The sequence below is a fragment of the Nicotiana attenuata genome, unplaced genomic scaffold, assembly GCF_001879085.1.
Source record: "Nicotiana attenuata strain UT unplaced genomic scaffold, NIATTr2, whole genome shotgun sequence".
In the NCBI taxonomy this organism is placed as follows: Eukaryota; Viridiplantae; Streptophyta; class Magnoliopsida; order Solanales; family Solanaceae; genus Nicotiana; species Nicotiana attenuata.
In genome coordinates, this window is record NW_017671167.1 from 26,548 (window position 1) to 31,810 (window position 5,263).

General features: G+C 40.0%; 1 long non-coding RNA gene across 1 annotated transcript; it reads right to left on the reverse strand.

Annotated features, from left to right (window-relative positions):
• Positions 1 to 1,728: 1,728 nt before the first annotated feature.
• Positions 1,729 to 5,033, reverse strand: LOC109206393. The gene is made up of 2 exons (XR_002064853.1): positions 4,488 to 5,033; positions 1,729 to 1,974 (listed from the first exon to the last, which is right to left on the reverse strand). It is a non-coding gene; the product is annotated as an uncharacterized LOC109206393 (long non-coding RNA).
• Positions 5,034 to 5,263: the final 230 nt, after the last annotated feature.

Here is a 5,263-nt window from a genome sequence, read left to right on the forward strand (position 1 = left end):
GGATCTTGTCGTCGGCAGGGCTCAACAAAATCTTTTCTATTTCTCTTTCTTCCACCCAAACTTACTAAGATGTTCTGAATGTCTTCTGTAGTATCTTCCAATGCAGAATAACTCATGATTTTGCCTGACTTGATTCCTTCCTCTACCATCTCCCCCATTTTTACCACATCATTGAAAGGTTTACCCAAGGCCGGGATCAAATGACTGAAGTAGGTGGGCCCCTGGGCTTGTAGGAGAAGCTCAACCATCTCTTCTTCACCAATCGGGGGACTGACTCAAGCAGCTTGTTCCCTCCATCTGAGTCCAAACTCCCTAAAACTTTCCTCGGGTTTCTTTTCCAACTTAGATAGGGAGGGTATAGGATAATGTCTAGATTGTACTGAAAGTGTCGAACAAAATCTTGAGCCATGTCATCCCATGCATGCCACTTATTGACATCTTGACGAGTATACCATTCCCAAGCTGCCCCAGTCAAGCTCTCACTAAAATACGCCATCAATAAATCATCTTTCCCACCAACACTTCTCATTTAACTGCAACAACCCCTCAGATGGGCTACTGGATCTCCACGTCCATCATACATGTTAAACTTTGGCATTTTAAACCCCGCGGGCGGATGAACATCAGGGAACATACATAAGTCATTGTAAGACATGTTAATCTGATTTCCCATCCCTTGCATGTTCTTTAAGGATTGTTCTATACCTTTCAGCTTCCTGGATGTCCCATCTCGCCCTTCTTTTCCTGTGAACTTTTCATTTTCAAAATGAGGCTCATTCCGAGGGCTATGATTGTATGAGTCAGGGACCTGATGGGCCAACTCTGGGGGTAGTATGGGCATCATGAGTTTTGAGTGGGTATTCATTGTGGGATCTATGAAGGAAAGATTGTTGAGAAGTTGTGATCGTGGGGATAGTGGATATGACAGGAGGGCAACTTTTGGGAAAGGCAGTTGGAGGACGAGTGATGGAGCTACTAGGGAGGTTGGGAAAGCTGTTATAAGCGGAAAAATCGGGAGAATATGGTAGATCATCTAACACTATGACCGGAGTTTGGGTAAGGGTAGCATCAAGGAAGCTAGATGGTGGCGGGGGTGGTGCCTTCCCAGTCATCCAAGACTGATACATATTCGCCATGTGCTGTCTTAACATCCTTACCTCTTTAACCAACCTAGTGTCTTGTTCAACCAATTGCTTCCGGGCACCAGTATCAACCAACTCACATCCGTTGTCGTCTACCATTGCCTTTCGACTTTATGTTGTAGGAAAGAGTTACCAGTTTAAGAACCGCAAACCAACCACCCTTCTGCTACAATGAAGATAACAAGGAGGAACAAAATGAAGTCATCATGTTAACATTAGGGCATTTAACATAAGATAATCTCTCATTATGTGCCATGCACCTAGTTACAATTATCAGTTCTAAAATGACTTCGAGGGCACGAAGGTCATATGGCATCATCCTAATTTCACTCTTCTTGCCCTTTTTCCTCTTCATTTTTTCTCTTTAACACTTCTCGGTTTGTTCATTTTCTTTCCTCTCTATTTCTTTCTGATAAATACTTTTCTTTCCTCTCACTTCTCACATCCACAATTTCATCTTTTTTTTCTATTTTAAATTTTTTTAGTTTTAAAAAATGATTCGATCGAACCCTATGTAGGTTGCCTACGTCTCATGTCCCTTATGAATCAGATCAAGCGTAGTTCTGGAAAAGTAATGGACAAAATAAACTAAAGACAAAAAACTTTTGAATTTTTCATTTGTAACTATTTCTTTCTTCATATACAAATGGGAAGTACGATGAAAAAAGACTCGGCAAACTCTTACACCAGCTAAAAGACTCAAAACTACTAGACAATACAAGAAAGAAAATATGAAAACAGACTCAAAATATAAAGTCTCTTCAAACAAACTCCCAAATGCGATGGTCTTGGGGTATCTGTCATGCTCGAGCTCTGGTACACTGATCCATACCTTAATGAGAAAAATAAGACCAAATAGAGTTAGTGACTCGAGACACTATGCGACGCCACAACACCTCCAATGGACACATGCAAGACATGATTGGGCTATTTTTGCAAAATGACCTATGTGGCCAATAGTGCCTATTAGCGCAAATTCAACAAAGGTGAACTCAAAGACATGGAAATACCTCACTAAGGCTTATATGGCTTCAAACTCCCAATAATTATGGCCCAAAAGTAATTTGCAAAAATGACACATTTTTGCAAAAACGGCCGATATGGCCAGAAGTGGCTAAAGCTGCAAACTTAAAAAGGACGGAGCTTAAAGTAATATGACACCTAAATGTGGACTCAAGATCCTAAGGCATGGGTCATTGAACCACTTTTGCGAAAATAGCCCCATTTTGCAAGCACGACCGATGTGCCAAAAGCGGCTAGACATGCAAATTCGACAAGGACGAGCCTTAAAGTAAAGAGACACCTAATTGTGGATTCAAGACTCCAAACACAGTTAAACAAACCACTTTGCAAAAATAGCCCTATTTTGCAAAAAACGGCCGATGTGGCCAAAGTGGCTAGACATGCAAGAGTAGGCTACGACCCCGCAAAGCCAAGAATCTAAGACTCACTAGGAAGAGCGGACCCTATGTGGGCTGCCTACGTATCTCGCCCCGAAAGACGAGAATCGGGTACGGGTAGTTCGGGAAGATTTGATACGGGAGACATTTTAAAAAAAACACTAGTTTGAAGAAAACATTTTTTTTGTCTTTTTTTTTGAAAAATGATGAAACATGTAAAAAAAATTGGATTTTCTTTTTCTCTTTTTTTATATTTTTTTTATTTTTGGAAAATGATGGAAAAGTGCAAAATCTTTTTGGATTTTTCATTTTCTTTTTTTTTTGTCTTTTCTTGAAAAAAGTGTGAAAGAAAAATATAACTGGCCCTACTTGCTTCATCTTTATACTTCACCCTCTTTCCCAAACATCAGTCCGCCAGATGACCTTTCTACCCTCAAAGATGCAACATGTATAACATAGGGATGATTGAATGCCTTTTTGGGCCACGGGCCCATTTTGACAAAATTTGGACAGGCCTCCTACGAAGGAACACGGTACCTAGGACCGAGCCCTACTAAGTCACAATGATATGATGCAAATAAAAATAACCTAAAGGCTGACCTACGTTTGGGGTTCACTAACAAGGCAATTCGGGGGAGTGTATGATCGATGGTGGCTGCTCAAGCTTTCCACCCACTCCATACGTCCAACNCCCCATACGTCCGACGCCCCCCCCCCCTAAAATAAGGGTGACTCAACAAAGAGTTCGTGTACGCGACACGTACTCCGAGACTTGTTACAGAAAGAAGACCCATAGTTATGCAAATGATGACAGTTATAAAGCGGTAAACACATAAGGAAAAGCGATAAACAAATAACCAACAAAACAGGAAATAAGACAAACAAACTAAATAAACAAAGCAAATAAAGAAAAGAAACACCTCAATCGAATATCCTAAAAGCCAACAAGATCAAGTATCAGCTCGAACCTGCAACTCTCCAGCAGAGTCGCCAAAATTGTCACACCCCTTTTTCACTTCACTAAGCCCTTTAAAATAAATAAAGTGATTTTTGGAGCTCAAAAGGGTTTTCCAATTAGAAAGTGACAAAATTGTGTTTAAAAGGATTTTTCAGAGTTGCCACCTGGCATTGGTTTCGGTGTGCCAGGTCACCATTTTTAAAAATAATTTTTCCTTTTAAAACACTTTGGACTCCAAACTAGTTTGCACCAGAGATTCTAGATAAGGGGGTTCATTTGACTAGGGGAGAAGGTGTTAGGCATTCCCCGAGTCCCGTGAAATTCACGGTTGCGTACATGATCTAGTTGGCTTTTAAAACATTCAAATTGAGGTAAAATCACAGAAAAGGAAACTAAACACAAAAGACGCTCGAGGTCGTCCCCACCTAAATGAAAGAAAATTAAAAGAAGGAAAATTAAAGTTCCAAATTATCCTACGCTACTTCTTCTACGATGTTCGCCACGGCCTCCGTATATTTGTACGACGGGGAATACCCTTGATAAAAATATTTACATAATCTACGGGGTATTCCCCTGAATATAACTAAAGGGGACGACCTCTTACCTCGAATAAAATAAAATACGAACCTAAAATATTGCCTACCCGAATGTGATTGGGCTAAACATGCTACTAGCGGTTTTAATCAAACAAAATAAAGCATTAAAACACTTTCCTTTCAGTTTTTCACCCAAGCTCCAAGGACAAATCCTTTTCAATTTCATTTCCTTTCAGAGCATGTGTCTAAAATGCATACATCAACGGTAAGTAAATAGCAAATTGTCGCACTACTAAACATTCGAGTACTTCTCCATTAAATCAAGTAATAAAGTTTCGTTTAAAAACCAGACCATTTCAATTTAAGATATCACAAATATGCATGAATTCACACAAGTCTATCATCCAAACATGGACAAAATCAATAAATAAAGGATGAGATAGTGACGGACCTTAAAGCAAAATAAATTTGAATCGCAAAATGCTCAACATCGGAAACCTTAGACTGCGACAACGTTGACGGAGCGGCGAACATGACAGGAAACCTCCGGTAACTATCGACAGCGAACTGAAAACTCGACTCTCCAAGCTTCTTTTAACTTCAGTTAAGGAACCCGTTTTTACTGATTTTTGGTGACAGCTTTGAGGACTGTTTGGAGTCATTTTGAGTCTGCTTTGGAGAGTAATCTTAGCTAAGTTCGGGCTGATTTTGGGACTTGTGATGGCTGTATTGGGGTCGTCATCGGGCACCGATTTTGTGGTGTGCGGCTGGAGTTGAAGGGTGGAGAAGCGAAGAAGAAGAAGTGGCGATAGGTGGCAGCTAATTTTGGAGAAGGGAGGCTTTTCCGGCGGCGACGGCCGTTGGTTTTTGGCTGGGCGTTGGAATAGAATCAAGAAGAAGGATCGTTGATGGTGTTTGGAAGGAGGGGTCTGTTCTTCGCTGGTGTTCCTAGGTTAGGGATTTTTTTAGGGGTTTTTGGGTTAATGAAGGGTGATGGGTAGGCTGCCCAAATTTGGGCCCAAGAACATCCGAAAATGGGCTAAATTTCTTTAAAATCAATTCAAAACTAGACTCAATAAATCTGAATGTATTATATGAAAAATATTAGGTGTTTCCCTCTAAAATTTATCTAAAAATGCAAAATCAATCCTATAAGCTAAAACTATTTTTTTTTTTTGGTATTTTCAAAAATCATACTAAAAATAAAAATAAGGTTATATTAAAATC